Source organism: Callorhinus ursinus, unplaced genomic scaffold (assembly GCF_003265705.2).
Source record: "Callorhinus ursinus isolate GAN/ISIS: 27379988/994484 unplaced genomic scaffold, GSC_fseal_2.0 scaffold11, whole genome shotgun sequence".
Lineage (NCBI taxonomy): Eukaryota > Metazoa > Chordata > Mammalia > Carnivora > Otariidae > Callorhinus > Callorhinus ursinus.
Window position 1 is genome coordinate 41,155,801 of NW_027397073.1, and position 20,347 is coordinate 41,176,147.

The following is a 20,347-nucleotide window of genomic DNA, read 5'->3' on the forward strand; positions in this document are numbered from 1 at the left end:
GAGTCAGATGCTTAACTGACTGAGCCACCCAGGTGCCCCCTATCAACTTGTCTAAGACTCCATCATCTCTTTCCTAAATTACTGTCCTAGGCTCCTAACAGATCTCTTTGTTTCTTCCTTTTCCACCACAATCTATTTTCATCACTGCAGGTCATCCTTGTACTCCCGTTAAAAATTGCAGTTGAGTTTCCCAGCCCTCTCCATCCCCATTCCCTGCTTCACTTTTCTTTATAATACTCACATGCTCTGAAACACTGCATTGTAATTTATGTATTTGCCTATTTTTATATTCTTCTTAAAATACAGGCTCCATAGTGATGGTAACTTTTGTTTGTGTCCCAAAGTGTACTGCACAGTTCAGGGGCGTCTGGGTGGCTCAGTCATTTAAGCGTCCGAGTCTCGTTTTCAGCTCAGGTCATGACCTCAGGGTCCTGGGATCGAGTCCCCTGTGGGGCTCTGTGCTCAGCAGCTCAGCATGGGGTCTGCTTGAGATTCTCTCTCTCCCTCTCCCTCTACCCCTCCCCACCACTCGCAGCACTCATGCTCTCTTTCTCTCTCTAGAATAAATAAATAATTTTTTTTTTAAGTTCAAATGGTGCCTGACTAATGATAGTTGTTAAATGAGTGAAGGTAACTATTGTCTAGTGGGTGAAACATAAACTGTGTGTCTACAGAGGTCTATGCAACAAGAAACCAACTTATCCCAAGAATCCCTCAATCTCTTAGAAATTTGAGGTATGTGATACCATAGAAGATGAGAACGAGGCAGGATGTAGAAAGGATGGCTGTTGAACTCTTGTTTTAGGGTTAGTTAATGGCTCTAGGCCCCACTCTTGCTGAGAAAAACAATTCAATGACAACTCCCCCACCACCTCAAGTTAAAAGTTTCATTCTTTGAAAAATGGTCCATGTGTTGGCAAGGTTGAGGGCAGGACCAAGGCCATGGACTAAAAATAAAGAAACTTAAATGAAAGTCTACATAATAAATATAGATACCTCCAAGCTTTCCCCCTTCTCCTAGGTTCTAGAATGTTGGAAACCAATCTTAAATGCTCAGGCAGTAGATTAGAGACTTCTACTCTGGAGAAATGGTAGCCAGAGATAAAAGACATATATATTCTAAGGCCCAGAAAAAAACTCCACTCCTTAGTCAACAAAACCTAATCAAACATACAGAGACAGAACTAGTATTTTAAAGGCTCCCTCTTAAATATTAATGGACTCTCAAGGATAGTGGAGGAAAACAGAGAACTTAAAAAAACAATAGAAACGAATAGAAACAAGAACACAAAGGAAACAGAAGCGAGGGGAAGTAGAATGGGGCAGGGGAAGAAGATTAAGCAGAGATACCAACTTGGGCCTGACCCAGGGGAGGTCTGGAACAAGACTTGTAGCTGAACATAGCTTCGCTTGAGATAAGGCTTTGCACTGCTATACCAGTCCATCATTCCATGGGGACATAACTTCTGGGATTAGGCTGCTTCCATTTACTAAGGGCAGTTCTACTCACGGCAGCTAGGAAATTGTGCACAACCCCAGAGCAAAGAATCTAGGCAGGGCAATGGTGTGTTTTGTTTTGTTTTGATAATTCTTTTAGTATATTTTACCATTTTTAGACATGTGGTTAAAATGGCAAAATAAATATTTTTTAATATACTACGGAGCACAGAAGAAGGAACTTGTGAATTTGGGAAGGTTAGGGAACACTTAATGAAAAAGTTATTTGAACTAGGATCAGCAAGTTGTGTCGGTGTAAAATTGCTTTACCTACATCATATAGTAATAAATACCAAATGAAATCATGTATAAGCAAGTGTTTTGTAAATGGTAATAGTTCTGCTTTGTCATAATGAAGATAACTTGGGATGGCATGAGAAAAAAAATTCAGTTCTTCATAAGTATTATGTCTTATAGTTAGCCTAGATAATTGCCTTCTGAATTTCCAGATTTCAAGGGAATTCTAAGCCAAAGATCTTGGGCTTATTATTATTTTAATTTTGTTTAGGTCTTTTATTTGTACTGGGACAGAGACAGATGTCTCAGCAATATAAGAATGAAGAGAAACTTCAGGTTGCTGAGAAAAAGATTGTATTGATTTTAAAGAACATTTTTTCATTTTTATTTTTTTTTTTAATTTGTTTTAGAGGGAGGAAGAGAGAAGCGAGGGGCAGGGGTAGAGGGAAAGGGACAGAGAGAATCTTAAGCAGGGCTCAAACAGGGCTTGATTTCACGTCCTTGAGATCATGACTTGAGCCGAAATCAAGAGTCAATGCTTAACTGACTGAGCCACCCAGGCATCCCAAGAATATTTTATTTTTATATAATAATGTTGCGAATCTTTTAAAAACTTAGCTCAGATTGAGCCTCCTTTTTCACTGTAAAAAGATCTATAATATTTTAATTTTTTTAAAGATTTTTTCTATTTATTTGGGAGAGAGAGAGAGAGTGAGAGAATGAGCAGGGAGGAGGGGCAGAGGGGGAGGGAGAAGCAGACTCCCTGCTGAGCAAGGCACCTAATGCAGGGCTCAATCCCAGAATCCTGGGGTCATGACCTGAGCCTGAGTCAGACGTTTAACTGACTCAGATGCCCCAAGAGCTATAATATTTTAGTTAAAATAAGGGTACTTAAGTACAATTAGGGGAAGTAATATATTTTTTAAGATTTTATTTATTTATTTATTTTGAGAGACAGAGAGAGAGGGTGAGTGAGGGGAGGGGCAGAGGGAGAAAGAAGGGGTCTCAAGCAAACTCCAGGCTTAGTGCAGAGCCCAGCGCAGGGCTTGTTCTCACAACCCTGAGATCATGACCTAAATGGAAATCAAGAGTCAGATGCCCAACTGACTGAGCCACCGTGGCGCCCCAGGAAGTAATGTTTTTAAAAGGTGCTGGCATCATTTTTTTTTCTTAAACAAATAGACAGTAGAAAAAAGGTTTATTTGAGAAAATACTTTGTGACTAATACGTTCCCTCTTATCTGGATTAGAAATTCTCCTTAGTCTGGACCTTTCAGAATCTCAATTGTTTTTCTCGAGATCTGTCTTCAAAAATCATTTCGATCCTTGCCCATCACTGTAGTCAATGGCAATGCACTTGTTATCACAGTTTCCTCTTAAAATCAAAGTGTTCTTTTTAGAAATGTCCTACCATTTGTAGTTGTTTAAAAATTTCCCAAACTGTGAATATTTTGTAAACATTTGAGGCGAAAAAAATAATACATCATAAAATGCACATTTTTCATTTTTCCTGACAGCTATTGTTCAATTTTAATGATTTATTATCACAGTTTAAAGCACATTGCTAAATGAGCTGTTGCATTTATGTTTTGAAAAACATAAACTCTACACGATATCTGATCTCATTACTGCTTGCTGTCACTAAAATCATAGACAGTAACATTTTTTAAAGACTGTCATTCTTTTCAGATAAATATAAAGATATTTAGCAAAACCTATTTGTACTACATGCAAGGATAGAATAAAAAGTGAGCTTTTGTCCAGGAGAGTTGATATGTTTAGGCTCATTCAAATCCAGAAGATAACTTTCCATCAGTTGGAAGCACTAAATAAATATTTGCTTTACCTTTCCACACTGACATGGTATAGTTCATATTACCAATGCTTGAAATGGCAATGAGCATCCTAAAAACTAAAAACATCCTACCTATGAAACTGGGAAGTATGGAATAGATTGTAAAAAGGAAGCTTTTAGATATACACATTTGCTTTTTATAAAATAAAGTTTTTATGAAATAAAATAATTACCAGGTGCAACTAAAGAGACAATTAAAACCCAAAGAGATGGATGGCAAATGGGGAGAGGTTATCAATAGGTTATCAATCTTGCCCCCTGGCTGATGTTTTAAAACCAATTCATGGTAGAGATAAAGTATGAGACCCTGTGCTTCAAAATGTGAGATTTGGAAGGGAGACAACACACAAAGTTTTGGTCACCTAAGTGATAAGCCACCAATAAAAATGAGAGGATCAAAACATTCCTCCTTTGGCCCAATGTACGAAAATGATAGTCAAGATGGTTAATGTGAGTTCCAAATGGGGGATAAAGACTTCTTGAGGGTACACAGCCAGCAGCTTTTCCCTCACATTAATTTGAAGTTCAAATTTAGATTATCCATGTCATCTAGCAACCCACATACGGAAATGTATTCACAGCATTTTTAGTTCACAGTTGTTATTACTCTGGGGTGCCCCACGGAAAAGAAACAAGATTGCTGTGGGGCAATACACAAACAATTCAAAGGGCAATTCAAACCCTGCAGGATTTCAATGAATTAATGCCCTGCTGTAAGTTCATACTGAGCTAAAATTGCTTAAGATATAAGGGAGCAATCCCCCTCAATGACTAAAAACTAATAGACACTACAAAAATAGGACTATATACCAAGAAAATTCAGATTACAAAACTGTGTCCCTGGGGCACCTGGGTGGCTCAGTTGGTTTAGCATCTGACTGCAGCTCAGGTCATGATCTCAGGGTCCTGGGATTGAGCCCCACGTGGGGCTCTTGGTTCAGCAGGGAGTCTGCCTGTCCCTCAGGAAGTTCCCTTCCCCACCCACCCACCCACACCCACTCTGCCAAATAAATAAATAAAATCTTTAAAAAATCAAAAAATAAAATGCTCTCTGATACTGAGTCTAAAATTAAAAACAATTAAAAACATAGACAATAACAAGACATTATGAAACCAGATGAGCAGTTTTGCAAAATAACAAAATAGATGTTCTAGGAATAAAAAATGGCATTATTGAAATGCAAACTCAGTAGGTAAAAGAGTTAAACAGCAGATCTGAGACAACTGCAGAGAGAATCGATAAACTGGGAAAAATAAAAGGATGTTTACCAAAAGCCCATGTGGGAAGATCACAATATGGAAGGACATACAAAAAATAGGCTAAGAACATAAAGAATAGCATGAAAAAGTTCAACATATAATAAGAAGAAATTCCAGAAGTATAGAATAGAGAAAATGAAGGAGAGAGAATATTGAGAGATTACAAACGAGGATTTTTCAGATTCATAAATTCCACTAATCATAATAAAGCCATACCCAGGCTGGGTATTGCAACTCTAGAACCACGGAGACAATGTTTCTTAAAGATTGCTCTCAAATAGAAGAAAATTAAACTGACTGCATACTCTGCAACAGGAAAAAAACAATAGAAGATACTGCAATAATATTTCAAAATACTGAGAAAAAATAATTCTCAATTTAGAGAATTTATTTACTTAAATGATCATTCATAACTAAAGGTGAAAAAAAACCCCACATTTTCAGGGAAATGAATGCAACTGTTATTGACAGAACCACCAAAGAATGTATTTGAGAGAGAAGAGGATTTATCCCACAAGAAATGAGATGCTGGAAACCGTGGGAGTAGAGATATTGGCAAATGAGTGGGCATAAGTAAACAAGATTTCACTACTTAAAACTGAATAATAAAATTATTCCTATGAGGATGAATCTTAATATGGAATTCTTAAACATGTAATGATAATGACTCTGTGGTGGAATTAAGTATAATTTAGAACGAAGAAGTTCAAGGTAAAACTAAAATACTAAATAGCAGTTATATGTTAAAAGAGGATGAGATTATTTGGTATTAGAATGTAACAAACTCCTTAGTTTTGTGAGGATAGAGATATTCTGATTAAGTGTGGACTTACTAAGTCAAATACCCATATACTCATTAAAATCTTGGAAAAATTATGTATAAATGATGGAAGAAAAATAAAGAATACTGACTGCTTAGCCAATTTGAGTGAACTCTGTTAAGAAGAAAAAAGAAGCCAAGAAAAGTAAAGAAGCACAGAATAAAATGGTGTCCAAATAACTCAGAAACGTGAAAACTAATGCATTTCAGATTGATCAAAACCAAAATTTGCTTTTTCATTTTGTTTACGGAACACATGACTACAATTTAAGAGCAAAGAAAAATTGACATTAAAAGGATAGAAAACAGATACGTAAAAAAAGACAAAGTGAGGGCGCCTGGGTGGCTCAGTTGGTTAAGCAACTGCCTTTGGCTCAGGTCATGATCCTGGAGTCCCAGGATCGAGTCCCACATTGGGCTCCCTGCTCAGCGGGGAGTCTGCTTCTCCCTCTGACCCTCTTCCCTCTCGTGCTCTCTATCTCTCATTCTCTCTCTCACTCAAATAAATAAATAAAATCTTTAAAAAAAATTAGAAGTTTAAAAAAAAAGACAAAGTGAATGCTATTGGGCATAAATAACAGAAAAATAGGCACACAAAACTTCATTGAGAGTAATGATACAACATTAATGTAAATATTTTGAAATTTGCATACTGCAAAAAAGTGACATTATTTTGAAGAAACTGATACATCCACTGTCATAATGTCAGATTTGAACAACTTCTCAGGGTGATTGATAGGTTAGGGAGAAGAAAAAGTATTAAGACTATTGTTATGGACACTGTAGTTTGACCATTCTACCCCTCCTCCCGCCCTCATTCATAATTGTCTTCTCTTTAGCCTTTTTGTAAATAGGTATGGCTGAGCCAACAAGTTCTGGTCTCAGAAAGTAAAGCTGCTCAGTGAGGCCTCACGGCCCCAGATACATATTTTAAATGTCAAGACTAAGCTAATATAGCCAACGAATTCTATTGGGACCCATGGCCTATTCATTATCTATCTATGTGGGAGAGAATGGGGCCTGTGGAAGGCCAGTGAATGTGGGCAAGTCAAGGTAGAGCTGAGTTGGTCAAGAATGGGCACAATAATGCTGGTCTCTGTTCCAACTTTGACGCTTAGCTCTTCAGCTGCTTTCAGATCTCTGAAAGCCATCTGACAACAGCCAGAACTACAAAGACTCTTGTTTCCTTACATAGAGAGTGCACTCAATAAATGTTTATTGGTTGAATAAATGGATGATTTTTTATCCATCAAACTGAAGCATCTGCCTCTTTTTCTTTGGTTAGCTCTTTACTACCACTAACCCAAGAAAAAGTGTGGAATAACAAGGCTTCAAGTTGTGCTTGAACAGGAATCCATTAAGGGCACTTTTTCTTTGAGTTGCATTTTGCAAATTCACAAAATGGAACATTGGCCCAAAGGTTGGAGAATTTCCTAAGTAGTGGTAAAAAAAATTCATACATCATGTATATACAGCAAACAAAAACAGGGCCTGTGTGATCACTTTTCACCTTAAAAAACATGTTTAATATAATACGAAATATTTAACTTTGACAAATAGATGAATAAATGTCCTAAAAACAACATGGCTTAAATATTTAAATCATAACTACTACATTTTCCAGTCTCAGGTCTTCCCATTAATGAATAAAATTTGGGAGAAAATTTTGTATCCATGATAGAAAAAAATGTAGTTTAGTCTTAGAAGAAGTTTACTCCATTTATCAGAGTTTTTTCTCAGGTAACTGAAATAAACAATTTCTCCAATATTTCTCTTCTCATCTCAGCCTACCATGTTGGATTTCACAAGGCTTATTTATAACTAGAGCTTGCAATTCCGTATCTCTGCCTATTATTGAAAAAAAAAAACATGTTTTCTGATATTTTCAAAACAAACATATAAACAAATGCTTTTTATCCTGCTCCCCCTCAATACCACCTACCTCCCAAACTGATTTTCACACATAAGAAGTTGCAAATGGACAGTTTTTAAAAGCAATTTGTCTTGGGTGCCTGGGTGGCTTAGTTGGTTAAGCGACTGCCCTCCGCTCAGGTCATGATCCTGGAGTCCCTGGATCGAGTCCTGCATCCAGGTCCCTGCTCAGCAGGAAATCTGCTTCTCCCTCTGACCCTCTTTCCTCTCATGTGCTCCCTCTCTCTCAAATAAATAAATAAAATCTTAAAAAAAAAGCAATTTGTCTTACTGTTTCAATGTCCTGGTCAATTAGATCAATCCAGAAATTTGAAAGGAAGTATTAGGAAAGTTTTTTTTTTTCAATAGTGAATCACTATCAACATCATACAGTAAATGTCAGGTGGGGTAACATTCATACTACTAAAAACAAAATAAAATATTTCAAAAGGATCAATAGCATGTCTAACATGACACAATGTGTTAAACACTCAGTCATTATTAGACAACTTACATGCCATGTCAAGTTCATATACAGATCCTGTGCACCTGACTCTGATGAGATTTCATGGCATGTGGCCTTGAATGCTTAGGTCTTCTACTGGCTTGAACTATTTTACAATAAGTGTAGTACAAAGTCCACAATGAAAAAAAATGTAGCTAACTTCGTAATCATCAAGACATTACAAGATATTTTTGAAAGAAGGAAATATATTTCAGTATCTTCAAACAAAAATAATTGGCTTAGATGTTCCCTGGACTTTGGTATTAGGCTTTTAAGGGGAAGAGTGCTGTGGAGCTGTGGGGAAGGTCTGTCAATTAAAGGGTTTATAAGCTAAGTCCTATGACTTCCTGTCTATAGGTGAGGTTGTCTGTGGGTGCCATGTGTGAAGATACAGCTGTGAGGAGAACCTAAGAGTACTGGAAGAGAAAAGGTTCTGATACCATTGACTTGGTCTATTATCCAACCTGGAGTAACCTCAATTTCAGACTTGTCTTGTGATATAATAAATATTTAGTCTATAGGTTAGTTGTAGTTGCATTTTATATGGCTTGCAACTAAGCATCCTGACAGACACAGCACCATTACTGAAAGAAATAAGCATGTGATTACTTTTATTAAACCAAACATTTACCAGTTTCCATGGTAGAAAGGAAGCTAAAAGGTGCTGCCTCGTTCTGTTTGAAACTTTATATATGTGTTTTTAGAAGAAATTGCGTATCTTCTCTAAGGTTTGATCTTCTAATTCTTCAAGAAGTAGATAAATAATAAAGTAAATAATAAAAAATACTTATGAATTCCTGTCCCTGATGGCATGAAATCAAATGATAATATGATATGTAAAGTTTTTATGAATTTAATAAGCTCTGAAATGCTACAAGAGTAAGGGATATAAGTGATTAAATATGAACACATGAGGAGAAAAGATAATGGCAGGAATTTTTTTTCTGTTACCCCTGTTACAGTAGAAATTTATCATTTGGACTATAAGACATCCAACACTTTTTGGTTTGAAAGGAATCACATACATGAGAGGTAGAGCCCAGCCTCTCTTTACAGCAGTCCAAGAGGGTCGGATGCTCTCTCTGTCACTCACTGGCTTCTAGTATGTTCAGGTATGACAAGGGGGTGGCCAACTGAACCCTTTCACAAGGACTTGGATTCTTCTAGAGTGAAGCAAAACCATCTTGGGTAGTCAGAAAGTACCCGACACAGCTATGGAGTGAACGTTCAAAGTCTGGCAGCCCAAGGCCAGTATGCGGGGCAATGGCAGCAGCTCTGTCCAAAGCCCACTGGTCAGGAGCTTCCATCTTGCCTACACCTTGTAGACTGGAAGCTCTCAGATATCCTTCGTACATGTTTCTTTTTGCTTAAGTTAGCCACAGGAGGTTTCTGTTACTTGCAATCAGAAGCCAGCCCCAGTATATCTACAGAAGAAAAGTTTTTAATATGTAATTAATTAAAACTTTAAGGAAGATTAGAAATTTTATTTGTAAAAACCTTGTCCTAGATTCTATTAACTGTGTTACATCTTTCTAAGTCTATTGTTCACTTTTCATAATTATCTGAAAAATTGACAAGGGGATTCAGGAGAAAGTTTAAAAACATGTATACAAGCATGATTTTATTTAGTTTATTTTTGTTTCCACTTTCATTTAAATCAACTTCTGCTAAGAAAATTAGCTATTTTACTAATACCGATGTTCCTATCATAGAAGCTGATTAAAACTTGTTAGATTCAAATGCAGATTCAATTTTTTACCTATTAATTTGAATGGAGTTCCCTAAACTTTTGTGTCGATAACAAGAAGGAAGACAGAGAAATTGGCATAGCTTTCCATTAGCTATCCTCTCATGTTAAAATGTAGGTTTCCTGAGCACTGTATCAATGTTCTTTAACAATAAAAGAATAGAAAGAGAAGTGAAAGAGAAAAAAAGAAAGGAGTTTTATGGCTATTTTATAGACAGGCTGAGTGTGGTTGCATTAAATAGTACACATTGTTTTATATATTGGAAATGGTTGCATTAAAGACTCAAAAACTAGTTCACAAAGTATGATCCCAGACTAACATCAAAAGCATCACCTGGAAACTTGTAACAAATGCAGATTCTCAGATCTCACCCTAGACCTACTGGATCAAAAATTCTCTCTCTTTTTTTAAGATTTGTTTTTATTTGAGAGGGAGGGAAAGGGGTCAGAGGGAGAGATAGAGGGAGAGAATCTCAAGCAGACTCTCCCCTGAGCGTGGAGCCCGACTTGGGGCTTGATTCCACCACCCTGAGATTATGACCTGAGCTGACACCAAGTAGTACGCTTGACCGACTGAGCCATCCAGGTGCCCCCAGGATCAAAAATTCTGAAGCTGATCCCCAGCAACTTCTGCTATAACAAACACTCCAGGTTGTCCAACTGCATGTTAAATTTTGAAAACCATCAAACTACACAATTCAGCAAAATAAAATAAAAAAAAAATGGATGTAAATCATTCAACTCTGTTTCTGTTGCTGTATTTCACACTCTGTTGTAATTTATTTGATAACAGGTCCTTCTCCCCTAATTGATCATATTTATATCCACAGCTGTATCTTACTCATTTCTGTGAATCTCTGTCACAGGCTAAAATGCATCCATCAATAACAGATATCAATCAAACTAAACATTTTGGATGAACTCCAAAAAAGAAAGTAAACATTGACAATTGAATAAAAATTCTAAATGAGTTATACAGTAGCTGTTGTCATATTTTCCTTTCCACTCCTCTTATAATGGAAAAATAACAAAGGTTATCATTGATCATTTGTCTTTGGATGCGCTGTGCGTCTATTCCAGCACTCTGACTTTATTTAGTACTCTATAAAATAAAACCAGCCATTATTCACCAATTCATATTACATGGTAAGGATATTCTTATTTTTTAATTCATTTTGTTTGTTCTGTAAAAGAAGAAAAACATTACAGTGTATCTCAATCCAGCTCTCAATGGTAGTGATACACTTTAACCATTATCCCTATGAAAAGCATTGTTTTCTTTTCTTGCAACAATTTGAATTTATACAGAAAAGGTCTCTACATTGTCCCATTGGGCAGGAGTGGCAGCTATTTATTATTCCACACTGTTTTGTTTCGCTTCTCAGCTCATACTGAAGCAAGAGATGAGTCTAGCACTCTTAATAATAAAATGTTTCTTTTCTAAAACCATTTTTTTCTTAGTGATAATTAAAGAAAAAAAAAAACTCATTGGTTGTTTTCAAGGTACCACAGAATATATTGCTTAAAACCTCAACTATGCCATTTCATATATACATTTAAATAGTTGTAAGTGTTCTTTGAATTAACTATGGGAAATTTTTCAGCATTAATAGCTATGTATGAGGGAAATTAGGCACCTCCATACTCAAAGAAATAACATGACATTGATCAAATAGGGTTATATGTGGCTTTGTATTTTGTATTGTATAAACACTTAATAAAATGCAATGTATTTCCATATCACTTTATCAGTAAATGTTAGAGATAAAATATCAAGGCCAATGCCTCTGATTTCAATTATGACATCCAAATTGGTTGAAGTTTACTATAATAAATAGCTTTGGGAGGCTCAGATATGAGATGAAAATACATTATTAACATTTACCAAAAGTAATTTTAAAAAGTTATTTTTGCCACATCTGATTCCTTATGTTCTCTCTAAAAAACCTTTACTTAATTATACAAAATGTACTTGTCTTTTGAAGAATAAATAGAAAAAAACTGTTATGCACACAAATTAAAAGGTAAAATAAATCTGTAATTCCATGTCTTGCTGTATAACCTTCTCAAAGTTGTCTATATATATGTTTATACATTTTTAAGAAGATATGTAACATATATAAACCTATATCAGCTATGGTTTGAAAAAATAACACTAACATCACTCCATATGTTACAAATACACACATCTATATCATTATCTTTAATGGGTGGATAGTATTCCATGGAAATACTGTATTATAATTTGCTTAATAAATCTTAGGCTAATAACATTAACTTTTTTTTCTAATTTTCTGATTTTAAATTATGCCTATCTATACATACAGCCATGCAAATGTATTTCCTTATGATACATTCTTAGAAATGTATCACTTAAATACATTTAAATGCACTTAAATACATTTTTCTTTATTAAGACTTTATTTTTTTAAAGCAGTCTTAGGTTCACAGCAAAATTGAGGGGAAGGTACAGAGATTTTCCATGTTCCTCCTACCCCAAAGCAGGCATAGCCTCCTCCATTACCAACCCCAACCAGAGTGGGATATTTATTACAGTTGATGAAACTGCATGACACATCACAATCACTCAAAGTCCATAGTGTACTTTAAATTTCCCTGTTGTGATTGTACATACTATGGGTTTGAACAAATGTGTAATGACATGTATCCATCATTATGGTATCTTACAACGTATTTACCCCCCAAATCCCCTGTGTGTTGCTTATTTATCCCTTCTCCCCACCCCACCCTACCCCTTGGCCACCTCTGATCCTTTTACTGTTTCCACAGTTTTGCCTTTTCCAGAATGTCATATAGTCAGAATCATACAATATGTAGCCTTTTCAGATTTGCTTCTTTCACTTAGTAATATGCATTTAAATTCCTTCTTTCTTTTCACGACTTGAGAGCTCATTTTTTAGAGTTGAATAATATCATTCCATTGTCTGGGTCAAACACAGTGTATCTACTCACCTACTGATGGACATGGTTGCTTCTAGGTTTGAGCAATTATGAATAAAGAAAGCTGCTATAAACATCTGTGTGCAGGTTTTTGTGTGGACACAGTTTTTGACTCCTTTGAGTAAAGAGTCAAGAGTGAGATTGCTGGGAAAAAATGTTTAGTTTTGTGAGAAACATCCAAACTGTCTTCCAAAGCAGCTGTACCATTTTGCATTCCCACCAGCAGTGTATGAGAGTTCATTGCTCTGCATCCTGTCAGTGTGTGGTGCTGTCAGTGTTTTGGATCTTGCCATTCTAACAGATGTGTAGTGGTATTTCATTGTTGTTTCAGTTTTCATTTCCCTGATGAGATATGATATGGAGTATCTTTTCATGTACTTATTTCCTATCTATCTCTATATATATGATTTCCATTGAGTAAAATTTTAATTTGTTCAATATCACAATGTGAGATAGGATGTTGTGATAAGTTGAGAAAGGAGAATACATTCTACATGTACAAAATTTTTAATACAAAATTTAGATTATTTTATGATTGTGTTTGCTTTTCCATGATTAAGCAATCTTATGTCATTATCTATAAGATCAAGAATTATTGAACCAGTGATACTATAAAATTTTTTGTTATTCAGGAAAATTATATGCAAAACAATCAAGATTTACTAGCTCGTAGATTCAGTTTACCTCTGCTTTTTAAGAGAAAAAAAAAAAGTGTTCACTTCCAGAAACACAGATTCTTATGATCTCTTCTGCCAAGGATGGGTAGAGTTTTAAGGATGAGGGAGTGAGTGCTGGGTAGGTGAGGATTGTATATTGGAGAACCATTTTGTAGATGCCAGGAAATGTCTCAATTTTGTTTGAGAGTATAATACTGGATGCCATGATCTGAAGAGTATCTAGGAAGGCAATAATCTGTGATTCCAGGAGAACACTTTAATAATCACCCAAAATGTAGAAGATAAACATGCCTTGACATTCTATAGAGAGAAGGAAAATGAGCTTGGTAAGGGACTCTGACTACATTCCAGATCTGTGGAAAAGCCTGTGATAGCTTTTCTATATATTCCATGAAAATTGTGTGATGATTAAACAAGTGCATTTAAAAGTGATAGCATGTAATAAAGCTGTATGATATATACTTCCATTCCAAAAAGATTTATTTTTGGTAGCTCTCTGAGGATGTCCTTACCACCTGATTTTATACTAATCTACTGACTATTTATAACAGACAAATAGCAACAATGAAAACACACAGTTATGCAAGGTACTTAAGCATTCAGGCTCTGACAGATGGACCCTATAATTACAGACTCAGTTCAAATATGGACTCTATAATTAGCGGGTTATATGATCTTGGATAATGTGTTGTTTTTTGCAAGACTCACTTTTCTTATTTGTAAAATGAGAATTATAATAGCTACTGTATCATTGTACATATCATGGCTATGAGGATATGAGGATTACATGAGATAATGTGTCATGAAAGAGGTTCTGAGCAAACACGAGCATTTGGAACAGAAACTCATAGAACAAAAGAAATTCTCTTGGCCTTGGCATCCTTTGAAGAGATGTGCTAGGTCTAAGGCACAGCTGGCCCCACAGTAAGTCTGGGATTTGGTAGAATGGACTCCGGCAGAGAAAAGCCTCTCCTCTGTTGTTGTTGTTTTGTTTTATTTTTAATGAAAGGAGCATGGAAGTGGACTTGTAGGACTCAGTGACAAACAGACTGTTATGGTACCAAAATATCTTGGAAAGAAACTCTTCAGAGAAGGTTAAGAGAGCTGGCTGTAGTCCCTGGAGACAAAACTCAGCTCATTCCCCCTCAAAGCTGAGGTCAGGAATAGTCTCCCCTCTGGGAAGGGATGGCCCATTTTTCCAACCAGCTCATCTACAGGCAATCCAGAAAGTGATTTCTAGGTCATCTCATGGACTACACTGCTTGTGTATAATGGGCGTAGTGCACTGTTTGTAATGTGATAAAGACTTAAGACGTAATAGCTATTTAACTATTGTTACGCATAAGTATTTGAAGGCAGTCAGTTGATGTGAGTCATCCCTGTGAAGCAAAATGTGATAAATCTCTATTAGGGGCTCATTTCTGGGTTCATGGCTCATTCACAGATGGTTGAAGGAGCTACAAATCTGATCATTAACTTAATTATAACAATTCTATTTGTCATTAGGATAGTAAAAGGGTGGTTTATAGATTTGAATATTAACTGCTAAACCTAACTGGCTTGAAAAATGTGGTATTCCTTTCAAAGCTCAACAAATCTCTCAGAGCCTCAAATTACTACTGTCATATATATTAATCATCATCATTATTATTCACGTACATAAGAATGTTAATACACCAAAATCAAATTTTCAAGTAAAAATAAAAATGTGGAACCAAGGTCAATAGCATGTAATGCACCAACACACTAATAACACAGTCAGATTTTGGAAATCTAATAAATATTTGCCATTAACATAAGTGTATAGTATTTATCCATAGAGAAGTATTACGCTATTTCAAATCAGCACAATTATGTTAATCACTGTTTTACTGTATAATGGCTTAACATTAATATTTGTTTCTGAAGCATAATGTCATTCCAATTCCCATATCTTTCTTACTCTCTTGACTGAATAAAGCATGGATGGGAGAAACTAATCAATTAAGTGACCCTGTGAAGAGACTGAAAGTACTGTTAATCTATGGGTACTGTCAATGCAAAATAGTTGTATTTATTTGTTTTACGAGCATAGTATTAAAGGTAGGCAGTGAAATATCTCTTATCTTGCCTCCAATCCAACCTCTCACTCTCCACACAGGCAACTATCATTAACAGGTTTCTTTGTATATAATTTAAGGGATATTGTATACAAAAACAAATTAATTAACATATTTCCTTTTTAAAAACAAAAAATGGTGTAATAATATACATGCTGTTCTTTGCATAACATTTTTATTAACAATAAGGAATTTTTTCCTTAACAGTCATTAAAACATTTTCTTTTTTGGAGAAGATGAATTGCTTTTAAATATGACATGTTGCATAGATTTGATTTTTCTCTCTAGATCAGCTCCTAGAAGAGGAAATGGTCAAATGCCTTGAGTATTTATTATTTTAGAAATAACACTATTAAGCTCCAGCGAGAATATATAATTGCTGTTACTCCACATCTTTATCAGCATAGTATTTGGTCAAACTTTTAACAATATGATAAAATTTTAATGTGGTTTTAAATTTGATTTAACTTTCATCTTAAATGAATCTGGAATCGCACATAAATTTAAGAGAAATATGTATTTTCGTCTTTGTGAACTGTGAGTTCAAATAATTTGCCCATGTTTTCCTATTGGATTTATATGTCTTATTCATGTTAATGAAAACAGTCATTTATATTTTAGGAAAATTAGATATTTGAGATATTAACAGCAAGTTTTTGTTTCTTGTATTTAGTTTATCACTAAATTTTAGTCTTGTTTATTTTGATTATTGCACTCATAACTTATTAATGAATGATGTATAAATTCTTTATTTTGTGTCTCCTGAGTTTTGTGTCTCAATTAAAATTATGAATATAAAATAATCTTTCATTATTTGTTCTAATACTGGTATAGTGTCTTTTTTTTTTTCCTTTTTGGGGAGAGGGTGATTTTTTTTTAAACAAAATTTTATTTATTTTTTTTTTAGATTTCATTTATTTATTTGACAGAGAGAGACACAGTGAGAGAGGGAACACAAGCAGGGGGAGTGGGAGAGGGAGAAGCAGGCTTCCTGCGGAGCAGGGAGCCCGATGTGGGGCTCGATCCCTGGCATGACCTGAGCCGAAGGCAGACAATGACTGAGCCACTCAGGAACCCTGAGGAGGGGGAGTTTTGTGTGAAGTACTAGATTTTGACAGTTATTTAGCTATTGCCTCTCTGCTTTAACTCAACATCCTGTACCTGGGTTAGTGATGCTGTACTTTGGCATCACTTAAAGAACCAGCTGTATCATGTCCCTCAGAGATACCAGCACCAACCATGAGCACTCCCATCTTTGATGTCTGGTCACAGTTCCACAGGCTCCTCTTCCAAGTGCAGAGATTCTGTGATATAATTCCTCATTTTGCATTTTTAGGTCATCAATAAGTTGTGAACAATTGCTTATAGTAAAGTATTTCTGTTAAAATAATTGATGTACTATTTGTTTTCTGTTAGGACTTTCCATGTATGTGATACAAACACACATCAAGAAAAGTGCTAAGATCTGGGGCGCCTGGGTGGCTCAGTCATTAAGCATCTGCCTTCAGCTCAGGTCATGGTCCCAGGGTCCTGGGATCGAGCCCCACATCGGGCTCCCTGCTCAGCAGGAAGACTGCTTCTCCCTCTCCCCCCTGCTTGTGTTCTCTCTCTTGTTGTGTCTCTCTCTGTCAAATAAGTAAATAAAATTTTTTAAAAATGTGCAAAGATCTAAAAAAGTGCAAAAGAATGTCCACAAAATGAACACACCTGTGTAAGAAGCACCTAGAACAAGAAGCAGTCATTTTTATCAGTTGAGACACATGTCTCATGTCTCATTCCAGTGTCTCAATTCTCCACCACGGAGATAACCAGTCTTGGGCTCCTAATACCATGGATGTGTTTTCTCCTTTAACTTTACAGAATCACATAGCGTGTACTCTTTTCTCGTAACTTTTCTTTTCTTTTTTTTTTTTTCTCGTAACTTTTCGTACTGAATATTGTTTTTGAGATTCATCCATGTTACTGACTACAGTTTTGGTTCATTTATCATTAATATATTCTACTCTATTTTTTTAATGTATCACAAATTTATTTCTTCATGGGTGGAATTTGGGGTGATTTGAGGAATAGCTCTATGAATATTCTTGAATCTGATTTTTGGCGAACATATGCACAAATATTTGGGGGATTATGTCTAGAAATAGAGATGCTGGGTCACAGGTAGCTTTATTCTATACCAGCAAACAGTTTTCTAGGAAAATATCTGCTGACAATTCCAGAAACTCCACAATTATGGTAATACTTCACTTCTCTGTGTTTTTCACTTTAGTAATTTTGGTGGTATATAGTAGTACTATATTTTGAATTTATTTTCTCTGATGATAAGTGAATTTGAGCCTCTTTCTAATTTGCAGTGGGCATTTGGGATTCTCAGTTTTTAAGAGCTCAAGCACTTTTTGCCAATTTTTCATTTAACTTCCCTCTTTTCTTATTGACTAATAAGAATTTATATACATACTCCAACTGTGCAGCTTATCTTTTCATTTGCCTTTCCATAAAAATGGTTTTATGTAAACTATAAATTTTCATTTTGTCCTTTATGACTCATACTTTTGTGTCTTATTTAATACATATTTTCTTACCACACATTCATGGCAATTGATTTTTATTTTTCCCCAAATTTCATCAAGAATAGATTATTAAGTGCCTTACAAAACAAAAGTCAATTTTTTTTATTCTACCTACCAACACAGACACAAGTTGGTCCTGTAAAATTTATTGAAAATATTATCTTTTTGACATAGAGTATCAGATTGGATAAAAAAGCAAGACCCATTCATATGCTGTCTACAAGAAACTCATTTTAGACCTAAAAACACCTCCAGGTTGAAAGTGAGGGGGGAAAACCATTTATCATGCTAATGGGCATCAAAAGAAAGCTAGGGTAGCAATTCTCATATCAGACAAATTAGATTTTAAACCAAAAACTGTAGTAAGGGATGAAGAGCGATACTATGTCATATTTAAAGGGTCTATCCAACCAGAAGATCTAACAATTATAAATATTTACATTCCTAACATGGGAGCAGCCAATTATATAAACCAATTAATTAATAACCAAATTAAAGAAACACATTGATAATAATACAATACTAATAGGGGACTTTAGCACCTCACTCACAGTGCTGGACAGATCATCTAAGTAGAAGATCAACAAGGAAATGAAGGCTTTGAAATATACACTGGACCAGATGGACTTCATAGTTATATACAGAGCATTCCATCCTATTCCTCTCGAGTGCACATGGAACATTCTCCAGAATAGATCACATACTGTGTCATAAATCAGGTCTCAACTGGTACCAAAAGATTGGGATTATTCTCTGCATATTTCCAGACTGCAATGCTTTGAAACTTGAACTCAATCACAGGAGGAAATTTGGAAAGAACTCAAACACTTGGAGGTTAAAGAGCATCCTAAAGAATGAATGGGTCAACCAGGAAATTAGAGAAGAATTAAAAAAATTCATGGAAACAAATGAAAATGAAAACACAACTGTTCAAAACCTTTGGGATGCAGCAAAGGCAGTCCTAAGAGGAAAGTCTATAGCAATACAAGCCTTTCTCAAGAAACAAGAAAGGTCTCAAATACACAACCTAACCTTACACCTAAAGGATCTGGAGAAAGAACAGCAAATAAAGCCTAAACCTAGCAGTAGAAGAAAATTAGTGAAGATTAGAGCAGAAATCAATGAAATAGAAACAAGAAGAACAGTAGAACAGATCAACAAAACTAGAAGCTGGTTCTTTGAAAGAATTAATAAGATCAATAAACCCCTAGCCATACTTATCAAAAAGAAAACAGAAAGGACTCAAATTAATAAAATTATGAATGAAAGAGGAGAGATCATGACTAACACCAAGGAAATACAAACAATCTTAAGAACATATTATGAGCAACTATAAGCCAACAAATTAAGCAATCTGGAAGAAATGGATGCATTCCTGGAAACTTATAAACTACCAAAACTGAAACAGGAAGAAATAGAAAACCTGAACAGACTCATAACCAGCAAGGAAATTGAAGCAGTAATCAAAAATCTCCCAAAAAACAAGAATCCAGGGCCAGATGGCTTCCCGGGTGAACTCTACCAAACATTTTAAGAAGAACTAGTACATATTCTTCTGAACCCATTTCAAAAGAGGAAAACTTCAAAACTCATTCTATGAAGCCAGCATTATCTTGATCCCAAAACCAAAGACCCCACCAAAAAGGAGAATTACAGACCAATATCCCCATTGAACATGGATGCCAAAATTCTCACCAACATTCTAGCCAAGAGGATTCAACAGTACATTAAAAGGATTATTCACAACAACCAAGTGGGATTTATTCCTGGGCTGCAAGGGAGGTTCAACATTTGCAAATCAATCAACATGATACATCACATTAATAAAAGAAAGGACAAAAACCATATGATCCTCTCAATTGATGCAGAAAAGGCATTTGACAAATACAGCATCCTTTCTTGATTAAAACTCTCCACAGTGTAGGGATAAAGGGAACATACCTCAATATCATAAGAACCATCTATGAAAAGCCCACAGAGAATATCATTCTCAATGAGGAAAAACTGAGAGCTTTTCCCCTATAGTCAGGAACACGACAGGGATGCCCGCTCTCACCACTGTTGTTCCTCATAGTACTAGAAGTCTTAGGCTCAACAATCAGACAACAAAAGAAATAAAATGCATTCAAATTGGCAAAGAAGAAGTCAAACTCTCAGTCTTCACAGATGACATGATACTTTATGTGGAAAACCCAAAGACTCCACCCCA